Source organism: Talpa occidentalis, unplaced genomic scaffold (genome assembly GCF_014898055.3).
Source record: "Talpa occidentalis isolate TD23 unplaced genomic scaffold, MPIMG_talOcc4v2.1 talOcc4.18, whole genome shotgun sequence".
Taxonomy (NCBI): Eukaryota; Metazoa; Chordata; class Mammalia; order Eulipotyphla; family Talpidae; genus Talpa; species Talpa occidentalis.
The window spans coordinates 17,859,904-17,881,258 of record NW_023601851.1 but is presented as its reverse complement, the minus strand read 5'-3'; the positions used below and the strand labels follow the sequence as shown (position 1 = coordinate 17,881,258).

The 21,355-nt window shown below is 45.9% G+C and overlaps 1 pseudogene; it reads left to right on the top strand.

Annotated features, from left to right (window-relative positions):
- The window catches only part of LOC129146210 (class I histocompatibility antigen, Gogo-OKO alpha chain-like), a 43,874-nt pseudogene that overhangs the window by 18,850 nt on the left and 3,669 nt on the right, over window positions 1–21,355 (top strand).

Below are 21,355 nucleotides of genomic sequence, written 5' to 3'. Positions count from 1 at the left end.
TTCAAAATGGTCTAAAGTAACTCATCAATACTGCTTTAATTCCACAGAAGTCTACCTTCGAACTAGAAATACCTAACCTCCACACAACTTGCGAACTGTTGACCTTTCACATACACCAGGAATGTACTGTTGCCACAAACACGCACCCCCCAGGTTAGGCTGAGGTTTCCAAGCACAGCTGGTTCAGGGCAGCTTGTTCTCCATAGTTCTCAGGGCCAAAACATTTCTTTCCTAACTATACCTTTAGCATTTTGTACCTTCTTTGATAATGATTCAAGTGTAAGAACAATAAATCAATTAACTAACGTCTAGGTCCAAATTAGGTTTTCACAGGCCAATTAATAACTAACTTACTTAGCATTAACCAAGAACAAAGAAGAGAGCATTGGCAGGCATTGCCATGGAAACTCTAGTTCAGATCTTCTTGGGAAGTGCAAGAACTCCCCTCTTCTGGTAAGTACAACTTCTCTCTTCTGGGGAGCACAGGAAATCCCCTCTTCTTGCGAGTCTCCCCCAATGCCCTGACCTTGTCGAGAGACAGCATGGGTAGTGCAGCCTGCCACAAACAGCCAGGACAGGAGTTGTGTTTTAAGGATTTAAGAGTAAGGAGGGCCAACTCGTGAGTGAGCCCAGCACTCCATGGTGTTACATAAACACTGAGACTAGGGGATTCAAGGAGCATTGTTGGGCTTTGGCTTGAGGGGTGTTGTGGTTCCATCAGGAAGAGAGGAGGTTCCTTTAATTGCACCCTAAGAGGGGTGGCAAAGACACCTCAGCCTGGCACCATAATGTCCCGAACACCTGGAGGGGTTGTAGACAAAGTGGCTGCATCAGTGAGAATTAGGGCTTCCATGTTATTCCTGGCTGCATCAGTGAGAATTAGGTCTTCCGTGTTATTCCTGTCTTGTGTAGAAGCAGCTGGGAGAGCCAATCTTTGCTGCCGAAGCTGTTAGTTTGGAATTTAGTCACCATGTCCTGTCCCAATAGAGGAAACTAGGAAAGCAAGATGAAAACATAAACATGTGGCCTTGTAGCGAGCAAGGAAGCAGTGCTGTACAGTGTCCGGGCTCAGGGTGGCCATCAGTACTAGTGAGGGGAACAATCCATCAGTAGGTCAGTCCAAAGAATTACAAGGCAGAGTAAATGGCCCATTAATTTCAAAAAGATGGTATTTTTGTCTGCCACTTCTAGGGTCACCGGAGGCTTATCCATATAGACAGTAAACAGGGGCACCTGTCTCACCTCTGGGCTTCTTCAGAGGCCTCCTGCACCAGGTTCTCCATAGTCAGAAGCAGCTGACCATCAAGCCTGTCCTCCCATCCTGACCTGTGTTTTGGGCTGGTCCTGTGGAACCAAGCTTAGCTGAGGTTTCTCCATTTTGTATATCCTCCACCTTGGTATGTTAGTCCTTGTCCAGCTGCATTCCGGAGATAGTTTCAGCAGTCACAACCCTCACTCCACTTGGTGACGAAAAAGCAGAGCACCCTAGCCGCCAATGAGGGCAGTCCTGTCCATAAATGGGACAGCATCTCTAACCGCCCAATCAGTTTGAAACTGTAACCGCACACACCAAAATGCCTTTGTAGTAGCCAATGAGTAATTGCCAGCTTCTTTCAGAATTTGTGCCACTCGCAACATTATAAGATATCCCAGCTTCCTCTGTTCGGGGCTCTCGACCTCTGCTGTTGCATCGGTGCATGTCAAGGGCCCGGTCTTGAGCCCATAATAAACTCCTCTGTGCCCTTGCATCGGTTGTCTGTGTCCTTGGGGGCTGCACTGGTCGACGTGGGCACAATAGTCCCTCCCTCTCTGGAGAGTGGGACAGTCCCTCTTTTCAATGCCCTGTGTGATGGCATTGAGGGCATGGCCCTGTGGGCAGCTTCCTTGCCCCTGAGTTGTCCTGGTTGCTGGCAGTGGAAGCAAACTGGCAGCCCATTAAGAGTTTGAGGCATGAATGCCCTGGGGTGCATGGGGACTTGGGTGAGTTTGAGGGAACAGGGCCTTGACAACAGCAACTGCAATATAATGGGCCCTTCTCTTGTCTTTCTCTGTCTCATTTTCAGTCTAGCAAGTCCCCTCCATGTCACTGTAGCCTTGAAGACCATGTCCAAAGTGTTAAAAGTGAGACAGGGCAAGCTAGGGTTATTAGGCAGTTTTAGGGATAGTGCAGGAGGGGACCTCTGAAGAATTCAGGAAGGCTTCAGAGATAAGGACAAGCAAGGAAATGAAACCAATTCCACTGGGAAAAACAAACATCCTAGCACCACAGATAATCTTGTTAAGGATGGTCCTAGTTTTCTTCAGATGATAAGATAAAGTGCAAAGATGCTCACCGGGAGAGCTAGACCATAAAGATAAGATGTAACAAATGGGGAAAGACAGACCTGTTAGATAAGGAATGTGAAGATCTCCCACTCAGTAGCAAATTAAGTAAGACAGCCGAAAACTGACCAATCACAGAGAGACTGGTGGAACTTTAGAATAATGAAGGAAAAAAGGTATATATTCCCTGAGACACAATTCCACTTTGGCTTCCTTGCCCCTCCCAGGCCTGGTTCCCTGGCCTGGGAGTCCCACTTTATTTCTGCTCTTTTTCTCCTCAATAAACTTTTTCTTCTTCTAAACAAACCTGTGCTTCTCGCTTGCTTGCCTGAGCGTCTGTGAAGTTCCTGCTGCGGCTTCGTGAGACACCAACCCGTGGCGGGGTCTAGCGGCTGGGGCTCAGCGCTGCCCTGCAGCCTGATATCCGTTCCTGGCTGGGAGACTAGGCCTGACAATTCCGGCATCAGTTATACCTTTTGGTTCCCAGAATGGTTAATACGTGACATATCAGTAGTTTTAACATTGACTATTTCCAAGTGCATTATTTGTGCTGCCATGGTTATTAGCTTGACCAGTCACAAAATTGTTGTTGGCTTATCTTGAATGCATACTCTAACAGCTACCATACCCATTGTCACTGAAAGGGAACTGTTAGGAAAAGGGAACTTTTAAGAAAAAGGGAACTGTTGAGGAAAGGGGAATGTTTCCCTGTAAAAGAGCCATAGACATGGAAATATAAGAAAAAGACAAGTTTGCTTCCTTTCAAGCATATCTAAATGTTAAGGGTAACAGGATGACCTAAAGCTAATTCCATACAGGCTTTGTGGACTCCACCCCCACCCCAGGCCAAAACCAAAGACACTGGGAACTCCACATCCCATCACCACAAAAGGGAAGGTGGCTGGGACCTGAGGGTGGGGTTAAGCAGCCAGGTGGATATAAAAGGCAGACACGTGGGATTTGGGGTCCCCCCATTTTGGCTCTCTGCCAGCTCTCAGCGTCCGGCCAGCTCTGAGAGTGACTTTGGGTGGCAGGTCAGCGGATCGGGTAGGACGCATTAAAGACTTTATTTCCCTGTTTTCTCCCTGAGTTGTCCATTTTCCTTATTTCCTTTTCCCTTGTAAATAAACATTTTATGAACCTTTTGTGTGTGTCTGTAGTGGAGTATTCATAAGTGAAAGGTCCATGCAGGAAGCCAGAATGCAAGAGCCAACCAGGAAGCCCACCTGGGGGGCAGGGATGTGGATACCTGCCTGGAGGACTCAGGCAATGAGCCTCCCCCCTCCCCCTATGAGTCTCGTCTCAGACAAAGAACCTATACCTGCCCTACAAACTTTTCACCTTTCGAGCCCAACTACCTACCTGACCTCTCCTCGCCCTATAAAACCCTGCTTCCCCCTAACAACACGCATGACTCCACTGACCCCCGCCGTGGGTCTGTGAGGTCCGCCCTGGGCACAATAAACTTTCCCTCCCTTTGAGAAATTTAGCCTGGCTCTCCTTTTCTTTCTCGCGCCGAACCTTTCAATAAGTCCCTTTTAAGTGTGCGGGTAAGGACCCACAGCCAGGAACCCATTTAATATCGGGACTGCTCCATAACAGCTGGTGCCCAACGTGGTTTCCAAGCTACACCCGCGGCTGACCAGCCCGGAGTAACTTTCCTTGTGCTGGTCACCATAAGCGCGCTAGGTCTGCAGGACCCGCAGTGTAATATTTGTCTCAAATCTTGAAGTCTGCTTTTTGCCCCGTGCGTACAGCTCTTGTGGGTGTGTTTTTGACCCAAACATGGCCTCAACCCTAAGCTTACACAATTTTATCCCTAACTTGAGTTCTTTTAGTTTTCTTCCCGCCTTGAGTTTAAGTAGCCTTTTTCTGTTAAATATTACCACCAGTCTTATAAATGTAAATAATTGGATAAAACTTGGTATATGGTACATGATTTTACTTTTGTGTACATATGTGGTCAGTTTACAAGCCATCCCTTTACAGTCTGTGCTTCTGGGTGTTTTTTTGGTAATGTGCATAGGCGCCATGTGCTACATTCTTGTTTCTATGAGAAGTAGTGGTTATACTTCACATACTGAGAATGTGCTGCAACAAATTCAAGCTCTTAACTTAGCTATGAAACAACAAAATCAGGCTTTTGAGTCAGCTTTTCAAAACATGCAGTATCAAGTGCAACGACAAAATCAGACTTTTGAGTCAGCTTTTCAAAGCATGCGGGATTAAGTGCAAGGACAAAATCAGGCTTTTGATTTAACTATTGACAGTGTGAGGGATGAAAATCGTAACATTTTTGAGTCAGCTTTTAAAAGTATGCAGGACCAGATACAGGCCGCCCTCCATAAATGGGATATGGCAGAGGCGAAGGCTAGGCTCATGGTGCAGAGAAGAGATAAACATTCTCCTTCCCATGAGGACTGCAGAAGGACAGAGTTAGAAGAGGAGGAGGAGTATCATTTGCTAAATACCTTAAACACATCGGGACAAAGGCCTTCTCCACGTGAAGTGGCCCCTCCCGCACAGACTCTTGTGGCTTCAGGACAAAGGCCTTTGCCACGTGACCAGGCCCCTCCTGAGGCCCCTCCCACACAGAATCCTGAGGCTTCACAGCCTCCATTGCCCTCCAGGGAGGTAGTTATAATGGTGTCTCCTCCCCACACTAGGAGCGGCGCCCACTTTGGCAGTAACGATCACCCTGTGGCAAGACAGTTTCCTCTTTGCCAGTTGCCGATAGGTGGCTTGAATGACTAGGGGCGACCTGCTGGGTACTTTTGGGTGCACCATCCTTTTAGCACTGGGGACCTCCTAAATTGGAGGAGCTCTGTTCCCCCATACCGGCAGGCTCCTAAGAGGATGGCAAACTTGTTTGCCTCCATCTTCGTTTCCCACTGCCCTAACTGGGCAGATATACAGTTGATGTTACATAATTTACTAGGTCTAGATGAGCAGAGGATGGTAGTGAGGAGAGCCAGGGAGGAGGCTGACCATCTCCGCCAACAGGATAGGCAATCCTCAGAGGCAGAGATTGCTGTCCCAGAGGAAGATCCTGGATGGGACCCCAACAATGGAGGAATGGCGATGGTGGACCTGTATAAAAAATGTTTATTGGTAGGACTGGAGCGGGGAATCCCCAAACACAAAAATTATAACAAAATATTAGAACTTGAACAAGGGGCTAGTGAGGATCCATCCGAGTTCCTTGAGAGGATTATTCAGACGTATACAAACCACACGGATATAAATCCAGATGCCCCATAAAATGCTCATTTGATCACTATGACGTTCATCACAAATAGTGCTCCAGACATAAGGAGAAAGTTAACAAAGGTAGAGGGCGTCACAGAGCTGAGTCCATACAAGGTAGTGGACTTAGCATGTAAGGTTTATAATAATAGAAAGAACAGGAGACCGAAATCTGAGACTGTTTTCGTACAAAGAGAGCACAGGACAGTGTTTCGGGGAAACCATAATGGACTGGTCCATATGAACTTTTGCTGAGCACACATACTTTGAAACTTGCAGGCATAAAACCCTGGGTACATCATTCCAGAGTTAAGAAAGCACCAGGAGGAACTGACCCAGAGACAAAGTCCCACTGGCCTTGTGAACCCATTGAGGACTTGAGATATTTGTTTAAGAAACAGAAAAAAACCTTGAAAGTTACTGACTTATTTTCCTGTTATTGTTGCAGGATACCCAAGGACTCATTTTTTTCTGAAGAAACCATGAGGAAAAAAAAAAAAAAAAACTAACATGCTCTAACCAATCTTCTTCCTTTCAAAGTTTAGGAGACGTGAAATAACATCTAGGATCATGCATGTGCTGGAAGTATTTTTTTTTTTTTATACATAAAGGTTTTCAATCTTGATTTTGTTATTTCCTTTTTAACTTTTTTGCTTTTTTTAACTTTGAGGTTTTTTTTTTTTTTTTCTCTGCTTTTTTGTTACTTTGGCCTATGCGTGAAACTGCAGTTGTATGAGATATCCCACATGTGATGAATGGTAACTAAAGAGCTCTTTGTGTCCATATGTTATATGTCTGTATGTCCTTTCCTTGTGTCCTTGTCTTGGCCTCCAGTGGTTGGCAAATTGGTATACATGGTGCCCATAGACGTTGGGAAAAAAAAAAAGTCTCCAGTTATGAGAAGAACTAAATGTTATGGTTTGATTGTCAACACTGTACTACTGAACTAAGCCAGTGCCTTCATAGAGATTGAATATTGTTGTTTCTGCTGTTTTTCTGATATTTGTGGCAAAGCTTCCCAGAAATCTAAATTCAAGTACAAATTTGGTAGCCTGTCATTTGGCTGATGCAAGGAAATTTTGTGGAACCTCAGTAGAGCTCCTGAGACACTCCACAAAGTTTCTCCCTTTCCTCCGGGGAAAGGCGTTAGATGAATTTGTTCTATTTGGCTTACCTAGTGAAGTAAAACTGTAAGGGAAGCATTGTCACTTGGGAAAATGGTAAAACTTTGGCATGTACAGAATTGTTAACAGTGGTTTTCTAAAATGTGTATAAAACCTCTCAGTACCTGATATGTATGTAAATTGCCCATGGTGATTGTCGCCTTGTAATAGTGTATACTTCGATTGTTTATTGACAGAAATTGTTTCTGGAAAAATAGGGAGAAAAGACTTCAACAGATTCCTATTGATGGAATTGTTGAGAGTACAAATTTCCTACACAGGACTGAATAGACCTGATATTTACTAAGTTTTCTTTAACATAATACTGGTATTTTTTTTTTTTGTGTGTGTTTTGTTCTGAATCCACAAAGTTTTTTTTTTTTTGTTGTTGTTGTTGTTGTTGTGAGTGACCAGGACCTGCAGCAAGGTTGCGGTTTTGGGTTTTTTTTTTTCCCCCAGCAAAGCTAACTTCTTGTGTTCACATATTCTCTTCCCTTGGTACCAACACAGCATACACACAGTGGTAGTAATTTTTTTGCTACTTGTCTCAGTCTGTTTTTGCATAACTTCCATAGGGATTTTGTCCGCTTAAACTAAAAAAAAAAAAAAAAAAAAATTGGACATGAGTTTCATTGTGTGGCTTTGCGTGGAGTTCTTACAAAGAGTTGAAACAGAGCTGAACCAAGAAGAGAAGAACCTGTTTGCTTTGTTCATAGGGTTCCAGAAACCTCCAAAGAAGGTGAGGAAGATTGCCTCCATTGGCAGGACTGGACAGCCCAACCAAGGAAAAAGTCCTGGTACCCTCGAGAAGAGGAAAGCCCAGGTGGAGTCTGATGAGACCGCCTTTGTTCCTGAAGCCTACATGGACTGGATGCAAATGGTTCACTCTGATCCGATATGGAGTATTCCAACAAGCCAGCTAACATTGCTGTTTAGTTATTTTCTGCCCTGTGATTTTATGCAAAAATAGGAAGAATGGTTAAAAAAGGTAGATTTAGTTTGCAAACTTTTGCTATGCTGTTAAAAGTTTGGGATCAAGGGTGAGAAAATTTGTGTTTTACATCAGTTGAACCATTTTAAGATTTTTTTCCTGTGATTTTGACATATCTGCTGTCTTGTTTTGGCTAATGCCTCCAGATGTTTTTTTTTTTTTTTTTTTTTTTTTTTTTTTGGCTTGAACTGATGAACTGTTTTTCCAGGAATAGAGGATTTTTGCTTTCCACAATGGACAAATACTTGGAGGGACTGGTTTTCTTTCACACTGGAACCTGGAAAAAATGTTCATCTGAGACTGCATCCCAACCTCCATATATTTGATCTTCATCACCATGGAAATAGTGGCAAAAAGTGAAAGGGGGAAATTGTTATGGGTAACAGGATGTCCTAAAGCTAATTCCATACATGCTGCAGGAGGCCTTGATGCCCCAGCCAGATAAGACACTGGCAAGCAGCAAAGCTAAAGGGCCTCACACTGTGGGGCCGAAGGTAAAGGGCCTCACACCTTGGGGCTGAAGATTCCTTGTGCCTCACACCGTGGGGCTGGAGATCTAACATTCCTTCATTTTTTGTTCTTAGTCATAAAAAGAGAAAAATTTATCAGAAAAGTACATTAGGCAATAAATTATATGTATCAGTAGACTGCAAGCAATTGGCATGGAAAATTACCTGTTTAGATATTAGTTATTAAACAATTTGGCCCACTTGACAATGGGAGATGATTTATTGTACATATCTGACAAGCAAACCAGCACAACTATTATAGTAAGTCCTTCTTTTTCTTTTTTAGAAGTTCCTTTTATTTAGAAGTTTCTTACAAAAGTTTTTAAACGAAGTTGACTATATTAAGAAGTTTGTAGGTTGAAAAATTTCTGATAGCTGTGCAGCAGCTGGTCTCTGACTGAAGGCCATGTGAATAAAATAGTCTTTTGATGCTTAGGCTTTAGCTGATAGGGATGCACTGGCGGCTATCCACGGTCTTAGATAATTGTCTATCTGAAAAAATAAGTTTTAGTGTTAGGTCTGGTTTTTTATCTATTAACCTTGAAGGCTACCGTCTAGTTGGGACCCATAGGAGCTAGTAGTCCATGGGAATAAAATACACTAATTGTTTCTGCTTTACATATGACAATGTGTTTTTTTTTTCTGCTTACTAAAAACGAATAAATAAAGACCTGCTGAGTCTCTCGGCAGAAGATACTAGCACCTCACCAAGTGTCAGTGTCTCCTCACTACCTCATCCCCTTCCCTTCAGCCCTTTTGTTTTCGCCGACGCCGTCTCATCCTTTCAGGAACCCCTGACACGACATTTTGTGGAGGCTGGTCCCCGGCACATACAGGCTTTGTGGACTCCACCCCCACCCCAGGCCAAAGCCAAAGACACTGGAAACTCCAAATCCCATCACCACCAAAGGGAAGGTGGCTGGGACCTGAGGGTGGGGTTAAGCAGCCAGGTGGATATAAAAGGCAGACACGTGGGCTTTGGGGGATCCCCATTTTGGCTCTCCACCAGCTCGCAGCGTCCCACCAGCTCTGAGAGTGACTTTGGGTTTCCAGGTTGGCGGATTGGGTAGGATGTCCGATTAAAGACTTTATTTCCCTATTTTCTCCCTGCGTTGTACATTTTCCTTATTTCCTTTTCCCTTGTAAATAAACCTTTTATTAACCTTTTGTGTGTGTCTGTAGTGGAGTATTCATTAGTCCCTTTTAAGCGTGCGGGTGAGGACCCACATCCAGGAACCCGTTTGATATTGGGGCTGCTCTATAACATAAATAAGGCCTGGCAGCCTGCTAGACTGGTTGCTCTCTACAGCCATTCTCAAAGATCTGCATCCTTCCCATTTTCCTGTGCCAAAAATCTGTATGCTAACTAACCAATGTTATCAATGAATCATGCAGGGCCATTTGCCTTCAAATTGGTTATTCAGTAATTGATCAAACAGCATTTGCAGTTTTACTTATAAATACGTATTTTGACAATTGTCATATATGGTAGAAACCAGCCATAAACAAATGAGAAGAATCTAGCAGGAGTCACCTAATGAGATTCCTGACTTTTCAGGAATCTGCTCCATGCCTGGACCTTTGTGAGACTGTTACAGGGCAGGGAGAGGGGCAGCCCAAACCCCGCAAACCTGCCTATTCTAAATGGGTTCTGCCATCCGCCACATCAACACAAAACATATGAGACTTTAATGAGAAGGAACTTTAATAAAACTAGGAAACAATACAGGAAAGGCAAAGAGTCTAGTTTCTAAATGAAGCACCCAAAGTTACCCATCCCCTCGTGGGTAAAAGTCCATCCATATTGGATCGGCCCAGAGCAAGGCCCCAAAGTCTGCCACAAGTCTAAAGCATGTTCCAGTGGGGACCCACAGAAAAGGGTCAGAAACAACCAGACAAGCCCGGAAGGAAAAGAGCAAAATCAAAATCAAGATAAAAGCTGCCATTGTCACCTCCCCATGGGTCTCACCCACATCTGTGTCACCCAGTCCACGACCAAAAGACAAGCGCAGTTTCTTCACGTGTCTCTCGGCTCCATTCGCCTCCTCCAGGTCTCCTGGCTCCATCCTGCTTCCTTCCTTCCTCAGTCTCCTCTATAGCTTCTTCTCTCCCTGCTCAGCTCTACCCTCCCTTGGGTGGGGCAGGGAAACTGGAACCCCCCCCTTTCCTGGGGACCACCCTGTTACAAGAGGACATGAGTAGCATGGCTCCCAGCATGGATCTAGATTAGTATACCTTTTTATAGCCTCAGCAAATTTAGCCTGAAATGATGTGGAATTTTGGGGCTTTTGTGTAACTTTTCTCAGCCCTTTTATCTTTGACTGACCTATTAGGTTTTAAGTCTTATGTATTTTAGAACAATCTCATTAGTTTACATTTATGTTGAACAGGTGTAACAATCCTATGAGAATACGTCCTATTGATACTGGAATTGTCAGGCCTAGTCTCCCAGCCAGGAACGGATCCCAGGCTGCAGGGCAGCGCTGAGCCCCGGCCCCTAGACCCCCACGGGTTGATGTCTCATGAAGCCGCAGCAGGAACTTCGCAGACGCTCAGGCAAGCAAGCTAGAAGAGGCAGGTTTGTTTAGAGAAAGAAGAAGTTTATTGAGGAGAAAAAGAGCAGAAATAAAGTGGGACTCCCAGGCCAGGAAACCAGGCCTGGGAGGGGCAAGGAAGCCAAAGTGGAGTCCTGTCTCAGGGAATATATACCTTCTTTCCCTCATTATTCTAAAGCTCCACCAGTCTCATTGTGATTGGTTAGTTCTCTGCTGTGTCACTTAATTTGCTACTGAGTGTGGGATCTTCACATTCCTTATCTAACAGGTTTGTCTTTCCCCATTTGTTGCATCTTTTTCTTTATGGCCCAGTCCTCTGGATGGGCATCCCTGCATTGATGTTAAACAGCTGCTCTTCTAAGTTGTCCATAAATTAAACCACTCTCCATTTCTCTAATCTCTGCCTCCCTTTACCACCTGAAGGAAACCAGGACCAGCGTTAACTATGTTGTCCTTGGTCCTGAGATGTTTGTTTTTCCTAGTGGAATTGGTTACATTCCCTTGGTTGTCCTTATCTCTGAAGCCTCCCTAAATTCTTCAGAGGTCCCCTCCTGCACTGTCCCTGAAACTGCCTAATAACCCTAGCTTGCCCTGTGTCTCACTATAAGGTATCAATATACCCAAATTGACTCAGTTGTTTGTTTTTCCAAATGAAAAACAATTTTATCAGGTGTCTTAAGAGTCCTCTCAAGAATAAACTTTACTGGGCTTCCCTTGTTGTGCAGGGGGTTGGGACGTAGCCTAGGAGGCTGTCAGCAGAGAGCTGCCCACATGGCGCAACAGACCCCTCCTGACTCGCCGGCTGCTCCCCACAGCAGTGTATTTTAGTCAATGTGCCTGTTCTTTTCCCCACTCTGTCTCTGGTGAGTCCTCTCACCCCCCAACCTCTGGCCTGTGCCCCAGTTCTTGTATGCATGAATAATGAATAATTAAAAAAAAAAGAAAAATGAAAGAAACTCCACTATTTTGGAATGAAATTGTCATAGAACAAACTTACAGATCTTCACAAAACAATTACTCGGAGTAACAAGGATTTTTAAGTGTATATCTATTTCTTTGACAAGGCTTAGCAATGGTGATATAAGGGTTTTGTTCGGGTAAGCTGAGGGTAAAGAGCACCAGGATTTTTTAGATTACCTGAACAGTCTTTAACTTGTTACAAGAAACTAGAGAAAGCGGTTTTAGAATACCTTAATTTATATATATAAAAGGACTAAAGCTTGGTGTTACATAGGTGCACTACTGATATTTAACTTAACTAAAATAGTTTAAAGTAAGTCATTTGAGAACACATTTTTTTTTTTTTTACTAAAATCCCTCTCTCAGACCTTCAACACTTTCTTTTGCTTTCTTACTTTTGAGTACCATTTCATTTCAAAGATACCATCTTTAAATTATTTTAAGGACTTCTAGAATAGCCATTTTCAATACATTCCTTTCTTTTTAAACACACACACATATATTTTGGAGTTTTGTTCCTATAACCCCTGAATATATATAATGTTTTCAATATTATATATTGAAATATTTTATATATGAAATATATATTTCAATATTTTCAATATTTCCAGATAGATAGATATAGTTGAAAAATCAAAATTATCTGAATAAATATAATAAAAACCAATAACTATGAAGATGAATCAAGCATGGACTCTGTTCCAAGACAACAATTTTGTTCATATGCAGAATATAGAAGAACCAAAAAAAGGACAGAAAAAAAAACAAACTAAAACAATCCCTAGACAGATGATTGCAATTGCGGAAAGGAGGCTATTAGAGAGGGAGGAAGGGGGAGAGAGAGTGTGGGAGGCACAGTGGATCTGGGGAAGGACCCTGGGTGCTGGGGTGGAGGGGTGGTGTGGTCACTACCTCTGAAGAGATGGGAGCCTGTTCCCTACTTGAATTGTAAATCACCGTGACTGCTGCAATTTGAAAAACAGCCCTCAGCAAAGGGACAGAGAGTGTGGAAGACAAAATTACCTACTTTGGTAACACAGATCCAAAGAGATGTAAAATTATTCACCTAAATCACACACAGTACTGTAAATCAGTGTTGCTTCAATTGAAAAACTTAAAATTGGGCCTCCCCGGTGGCGCAGCAGTTGAGCTCTGGGTTGCGAAGCTGCCCGTGGCCTCTGCGGCGCCGGTTCGATCTCCGGCTGCTCCCCGGCCACTGGAGGAGGGTCCCACATGGCGCGCATACCTCTCCTGCCGCCCGATGCTCCCCTCAGCAGTGTACTTGGGTCCTTCTGCCTGCTCTGATCCCCGCCCTGGCTCTGGTGAATTCTCGCACCCTCCCGCACTTCTGACTGTGCCCAGTGCATGTATAAACAAAACAAGCAAACAGATAAAATAAATAAATAAAACATGCCTCTATTAAAAAAACAAAACTTAAAATTACCCTCAGGAAAGGCACAGGGAGTGGAAGGAACAGCATCTGCTTTGCAGTCTCCAGGGTGTGGTCATCAAGGGGCTGCAGAGAGAGGCTGTGGGGAGAGAAGATGGCGCCTCAGACTGGGGCAGTGCCAGGGCCTCCTCTCCTCTCCTCCACTCCCCCCACCCCAGCCTGGTGCCAGGGCTGCTCACAGGGCAGCTCACCCCCTCCCCCAGTGATGCTCAGCCCCAGCTCACCCTCTCAGCCTGAGGCACACACACCCAGCCTCTCCCCTGGCTGCCAGACTAGGACAGCGCCGCAGCGCCCCCGTGTGGCCACGGGGCTGAGGACAGAGCGCAGGTACCCTCTGTTCTCCCAGGTCTTCCTGGGGCTCCCAGAGGAACAGAACTGTGCACACAAGGGGGAACCTCCATCCAGAATCAGGTTCTGTGTCTGAACTGTTTCCCCAAACACACGCTGACTTAACGGTCCCTCTCCACTAATAACCACAGACTTTGTTTCAGGGAGGAGCAGGTCCCCAGGCCATTACACCTGGATGCAAGGACGAGGATGGCCCCACAAACACACCAGGTCTCAGTCTCCTGGGATGAGACCTTGACCCAAGGTCACTTGTTTCCCTGCTGACTCCAGGGTTGAAGCTCCTTCCCCAGGGAATCAACTCTAAACTCTTCACCCCTAGGATGGGCTGGAGGAGGGAAGAGGTCATAGGCTAGCAATAGCGGTGGCTCCTGGAGGGGTGCAGAGAGGGAGGAAATAGGGGCTGAAATACACTGCTGAGTGGAGCAGCAGGTAAGACATGAGAGGTCTGCTGCTCCACGTGGGTCACCTCCCTGGCCGGGGGATCGAACTTGTGCTGCAGTGGCTGCAGATAGCTTCATAGTGCTGTGTCTTAACCCTTGTGACACCAGAGAGGCCCCTAAAAATCAACTTTATTTTGAAGGACAGTTTTGGTGGATATAGAATTCTTACTTGGCCTCCTTTTCCTAGAGGGCCTTGAGTATTTCACTGCAGGCTCTTCTGTCCTCAGCTGTTCTGAAGAGAAACCAGCCATTGATCAAATTGTTGCTCCTGGTGCATTAGTCATTTACATGTTTGTAAAAATTACTGTAAAAGTATGCAGCTTAAAACAACAAAGATTTGGTATTTCACACATTTTCTGTCGGTGAGGAGTCCAGAGAACTTCAGTTTGGTGATTTCAGCTCGGGGGTCTCACGAGGCTGCAATCATGATGTCAGGCCAAAGAAAAGGCTTGATGGACATGGAAGGATCTACATAAAGGCTCATGCATGTGGCTGCTGGAAAACAGCCGCACTTCCTCACCATGTGAGTGTCGCCTTATCTGAGTGCCCACTCAGTGCAGCACGGCAAATATCTTACCTCAGAGAGTGAGCAGGAGAGACCAAGCAGGAGATCACAGCTCCTTTTGAGCCTTACTGTGAAGTGGTACAGGCACCCCAGCCTCCTCCATGAGCAGGGAGCCAGCAAGTCCAGGGACTCACAAGAGGGAAACTGGCCTTGACCTCTTGAGCATAAAAAAAATGGTGGATATTTGAAAAACTTCTACTGTCCATCATCTGGCCACTAAATATTTATACACTTTTATCAAAGAGAGAGAAGTATTCTGATACCTTGTAGAGAGTGGTCAGGCTTTATTCAAACAAGCAACATGGAGAAATCACACTTAATTCCAAACACATTAAAGATCTAAGATTTAACATATCTGGAATCTTTTTTATTTTTCTGGGGATTCCTTTTCTTCCCCACTGAAGTTGAACATTTGCCAGAACCAGGCAAAATCTGCCCCTGCAGTGTGCACAGCTGGGCCCCTGCTCTGTTGCTTCAGTCTCCACTTGCTGCATTTCCATTCTGGGTCTTGAATTTGACTTGTTTCCATGTGATTCAATGGTCAACCAAGGTTTTGGACTGGATGTTGGCTTTTACTCACTTGTTCCTGGCGTACCCAAATACCCAAATGCAGCCACCAGATCTGATGTTTGATTCCTCAGTTCAGTAAGATTTTTGCTTCTGGTTCTCTGAGTGTGTGTGGATTGGGAAAGTCATCAGTCTTAGGTGCAGATTCACAGATTGCACCAGGATGAGTCTGTCACTCAAGGGTAGAATGCCCTCTAAGTTCTTCCTGGTTTTCCAGCAGTTTCTCTTGAGTGTCCTACACCTCAGCACAGTTTAGTGGTCATTCAGGGATTTGACAGAGTTTGTTTTCAGATTTGGGATGTCACCTCTCCATCTGTTGTTGAAATACATGTTGCTTAAACTATCTGGATATGCCATATTTTAAGGATATACCTAAAATCCACGTATAAAAATCCATGACTTCCACACAAAGGTAATTTTATTATACATTATATTTTATTATACAATTTTATTATACAACAAAATAGTGGGGGGCAGATACTGAAAGTTAGGTATGTACTGTCAATATGGGTAGCTACAAGCCACATAAGGCTTTTAATTTAATTTATTTTTTTTAAACAAACACTTTTTTTTAAAGATTTATTTATTTATTATTTATACAAGCACTGGGTACAGTCAGAAGCGCGGGAGGGTGAGAGAATTCACCAGAGCCAGAGCGGGGAGCAGAGCAGGCAGAAGGACCCAAGTACACTGCTGAGGGGAGCAGCGGGCGGCAGGAGAGGTCTGCGCACCATGTGGGACCCTCCTCCGGTGGCCGGGGAGCAGCCTGGGATTGAAAGGGTGCTGCAGAGGCCACAGGCAGCTTTGCAACCCAGTGCTCAACCGCTACGCCACCGGGGAGGCCCGGGTTTTTAATTTTAAATGATATATAGTAAAATATGCAATATCTCAGCTTATGAGCCAAATTTCAAGTGTTCAATAGTTAGAGGCACCATATTGGTCAGTGCATATATAGAACATTTTTTCTTCCAGAACATTCTGTTGGCCAGCACAGCTCTTCATGCTTTGGGAGCATCAAGACAGATGCATTAAACACATAAAATCAAGGGGCCAATATTATCTCTCTAAAAGATGAGGCGAGGTCCCTGAATGGAAATAATATTAAGCAGGTGAAAAACAAAATCAAAAAAGATTATCAGTGGGTCTGGTACCTCCAGACACAAACAGTCCCAGTTCCAAATGGAAGCACCTGTCTCTCTAATTCCCTTCTCAGACTGAGGACTCTCTCTCATCATCTCTGAGGAATGAGTTCTCTTCCAGGGTGTCCAGGGGCAAAGCTCTAAAAAAACTTTGGAAATAGGACATCCAAACCAAGGAGATGGATTCTGGGAGCTCAATAAGAGACAAAGGCATAGAACACTTGGGAAACTCTCCCTAGTTCACTGAGAAAAGCATTTCCAAAGTAGGTCTGTGGAATCCTTGAGATCACCCAGAACCTTTCACGGGATACAGGAGGACAAAACCATTTTTATAACATTACTTTGACACCATTTGCCTTTCACTATTTTGACATTTGCTAAAGTAAAACTTAGTAAGAATGGAAATTATAGTACCAACTGCAGTGTAGTTATTCTTCACCACCACTTTCTCTCAGGAAAAAAAAAAAATCCAAACCAGTTTCACTTCAAAATGTCCTGGTTAAATCACGAAAGCATATTTTCTATTTATCATCCTGAAATCCACATTTTTTACAGGTCTGAAACGATGACAAGGACGTGCACCTAAGGCACTTCTGCTACAGTCCAAAGGGCCGTGTCCCAGGGAGAAAAATGTATGACATGAATTTGCCTCTTCTTTTAGGTAATATCATTTTTAATTAAAGGAATGAGTTGCTAAAACCATGTTTACTTAGACTAGTTGAACTGGCAGACACTTTCCTGAAAATGAATGTGAGTCTGTCCTTTTTAAAAATTAACTGAGGGCACTTGTTGCCTTGATAAAATATAAACTCCCAGGGAAAACCAGAATTATGTAAAATTGAGTCCTATCACTATAAACTTGACAAATTACAGTATGGACTAATTTTTCTTTTGGGATCTGTGGTAAAAAATAAAACATGTGATTTTGGATAACTTGACCCCAGTATAATTAACACTATATATTTATATAAGACATAGTGAAACAATAGGTAACTTTTTAAAAAAATCATACAATTGTACAATATCCATTAATATACAAGAGAGCACTAGGGAGTTAATATAACAGAATAGGAAATATTCAATGACATTGTTTCAGATTTCACTTTGCAAATAACCTTTGAGAAAATATAACTTATATAGTTATGATTATATGATTGAGTAAGAAAGTTGTAACAAAGTTGAATATCCATAATCTGAAAAGTTATTAAAAGACTATTCCTATTATTTCCATGAGATTGTATATTTTTTCATAGATTTCAAACAAAACATTCAATGTAGAAAAACTATGGAAACTAAAATATCTTCTAATGAGACAAAAATGACAGTTGCAAAAATATAAAATGTAAAAGTTCCCCTCTTTTCATTATCCTTATGTTTACAGAAAGTTATTTTCTTAAAAATGCTTTGTTTGGGCCTCCCTGGTGGTGCAAGGGGTTAAGATGCAACCTATGAAGCTGCCTGCAGCCACTGCAGCATGAGTTCAATCCCTGGCCAGGGAACTACCCCACATAGTGCAGCAGACCTCTGCAGCCTAGCCCCCTGCTCCCCTCAGCAGTGTGTTTCAGTACATCTGCCTGATGTGCTCCCCACTCCGTCTGTGGTCAATCCTCTCACCCCAAGCATCTCTGGCCTGCACCTCAGCTCTTCTATGCATAATTAAATAAATCTTTAAAAAAATGCTTTGTTAGCATACATTGGTTATTAATATTCTAAAGTAAGAAAGTAATACCATCTTAAAAGCCTTTATTCTAGTAAATATTTAAAGCTGTAACACACATCAAAAAATATGCATGGGATCCGTAATAATTTGTGAGACTGTAGAGACATCCTGAAAGAAAAATGTTTGAGAATCGCTGACCCATTTCCTGGGCCTGGACTCGGGGAGAAGGTGTGGGTGTTTCAAAGGTTCTGGTGCAGGAGAGGAGGGGTCTCGGGGTGTGGCTGTCAAGGTCTCAGTCCCCAGGGCGCTGTCTGGGGCGGGAAGGTTACTGTTGGGGATTCCTCATCTCCCCAGTTTCACTTCTTCTTTTTTTTTTTTTTGAATACTTTAAAATTTTTATTTTGAAATAATTGTAAACTCAAACAGTTTCTCACAATAGTAACAACTTGCTGTATTGTACAATATTACAACCAGGAAATTGATATGGATATAATCCGTTGACCGTATTCAGATGTCACCAAGCTCTATACTTCCTTATTTGTGTGCTATTGGGTATTTATGTTATTCCATGCAAATTTCATTACTTCTTGCATCTTGCCACCACCTACAAGATATGGAAATGTTACATCACCACAGGGCTCCCTCCTATTACTCCTACACACTCCATTCATCCAGTTTCGCTTCTTACAGCCTGCGTCGAGTCCTTCCTCCTGGATACTGGTGACTCACCCCAGGGCTCACTCCCCATTGCCTGGAGGTCTCCGGAGCAGCCAATCAGCAGCCCCGCGGCTCCCGTTCCAAAGCCCTCGCCCGCCGCCGGGACTCCGTCTCCCCAGCCCGGGTGGAGGCGCGTCCTGGGGGATGGGGGCGCAGCCCTCCTGCTCCTGCTCGCGGGGGCCGCGGCCCCGAGGGAGACCAGGGCGGGTGAGTGCGGGTCGGGAGGGGACAGGGCGCTCCCAGAGGCGGGAGCGAGGGCGTGGGCGGGCGTGGGAAAGGCGCGACCTCGCCGCCGCCCTAGTTGTCCCCCCACCTCGGCCCCGCCCCGTCCTGGCCCCTTTCCGTCCCCCCGAGACCCCAGCCTCCTCTGGCCCCCCGAGTCCCGGCCATTTTCGTCCCGCAGCCGCTTTTCACTCTCGCTCGTCTTTCACCCACTTTCTGTCTCGTGGGCGCCCCCCGGGACTCGAGCCCCCGAAGGGGAGAAGAATAGGCCGGGTCTCCCCTCCCGCCCCAGGCCCCCACTCCCTGAGGGTTTTTCACACCGCGATGACCCGGCCCGGCCTCGGGGAGCCCCGGTACATCGCCGTGGGCTCCGTGGACGACACGCAGTTCGGGCGGTTCGACAGCGACTCCCAGGCCAGAGCGCGGAGCCGCGGGCGCCCTGGGCGGAGAGCTTGGGGCAGGAGGAGCGGGACGAGGAGATGTGGCGGCAAAGGGACAACATACTATGGTACCAAGTGCAGCTGGACACCCTGCGCGGCCTCTACAACCAGAGCGAGACCGGTGAGCTGGCGCGGGTCCGGGCCGGGTCAGCACCCCCATCCCCACGGACGGGGGTCGCTCAGGTCTCCCCTCCAGGCTTCTCTGCAACCTGCCCGGGAACAGCACGAGGGGATTTCACCCCGTTTCATTCTGGACAGGCTCTCACACCCTCCAGAGGATGTCTGGCTGCGACATGGGGCCCGACGGGCGCCTCCTCCGCGGGTACAGACAGTTCGCCTACGAGGGCGCCGATTTCCTGGCCCTGAACGGGGACCTGCGCTCCTGGACCGCGGCGGACACGGCCGCTCAGATCACCCGGCGCCAGTGGGAGGCCCAGGGTGAGGCAGAGAAATTCAGGAACTATGCGGAGGGCAGGTGCTTGAGGTGGCTGCGCACATTCCTGGAGCACGGGAAGGAGACTCTGCAGCTCACGGGTGAGAGGGGCCTGGAGGCCTCCCGGTCCTCCCCTGCCTGGAGTCACTGCGGGAAGTGAGTCCTCTCTCTAGTCCCGAGAGGGGGACTCCCCTGGGTTCATGTTCTGCACGAGAGAGACTCCCAGAGACTCCGGCTTCTCCTGAAGGACAGTGAAGGGATCCCGTCTCTCCTGAGAAAGACAGACAGTCCCTGACATCACACGTCACTGGGTCCTTTGGACCAGGGGCCTGTTTGAGAACCACGAGTTTCTCTCTCAGTCTTGTTTCTGGTCTGAGAACATTTTCAGTTATGTGATTCCTGCTTTTCTGTGTCATTCACCTTCCACCCAGGTCAGGAATAAAAAGTCTGTGTTCCACTCCCTCTGCTTCATCCTTCTCTGGGTTTTCATCCTCATTCCAGGACTTTCTAAGGAATAGGATAATCTCACAGATTCCCGCAGATTAGCCTGTTTTTTACATTTTATGCTTCTTCCTGCCACACCAGTTGTCTTGTCCATTGTGAGGATGGTCTCATGAGGATTCTTCAGTGTCCATGGAGGAAATACAAAGTGAGTTTTCTGATTTACCACCTCAGATCCCCCAAAAACACGCATGACCCACCACCCCACCTCTGAGCATGAGGTCACCCTGAAGTGCTGGGCCCTGGGCTTCTACCCTGCGGACATCACCCTAACCTGGCAGCGAGATGGGGAGGACCTGACCCAGGAGATGGAGCTGGTGGAGACCAGGCCTGGGGGAGATGGAACTTTCCAGAAGTGGGCGGCTATGGTGGTGCCTTCTGGAGAGGAGCAGAGATACACGTGCCACGCGCAGCATGAGGGGCTGTTGGAGCCCCAAGTCCTGAGATGGGGTGAGGAGGAGGATGTGGGCACTGAGGCTGTTCTCAGGGCCATCAGGAGCCCTTCTGGAGACCTTCAGGGGGTCAGGATAAGGTCTGGGGCTCAGGGTATGATCTTCCCTTCCCTTCCAGTGCCCCCTCCTCAGTCCTCCATCCCTACCTTTGGCATCATTGCTGGCCTGGTTCTTCTTGGAGCTGTGCTCACTGGAGCTGCAGTGGCTGCAGCTGTGATGTGGAGGAAGAAGCACTCAGGTAGGGAAGGGAGTGGGGGATCTTGTCCACCGAGGGCTTTCACGTCCCAGGGAGAACTTGCCCTGCCTGGTTAATGGGAAGTACCATCCACACACACGTGTGTTGCCCAGAGGGCATTTGGTCCAGTCCCCCCTCATGTCCTTTCTTCTTTTTTCCCAGTTCTGACCTGGGTTTTTCTTTACTCACAGTTCTGAAAACTTCCCTGTTGTGCAGGATTAAAAGATTCCTTTAGGTCTTCTGACCTGACTGCTCCCTGGTCTCACATGATGTTTCTTCCCACAGGAGGACAAGGAGGAAGCTACAGTCAGGCTGCAGGTAAGTGTGGATCAGGGGTTTGAACCCTGAGCCCCTGGGAACAGTATAAATGGACTCAATGGGGGAGTCACCCTCATCAGTCCCTCCTGTGGTCTCATCTCTGACCAAGTTCTGTTTTGTTC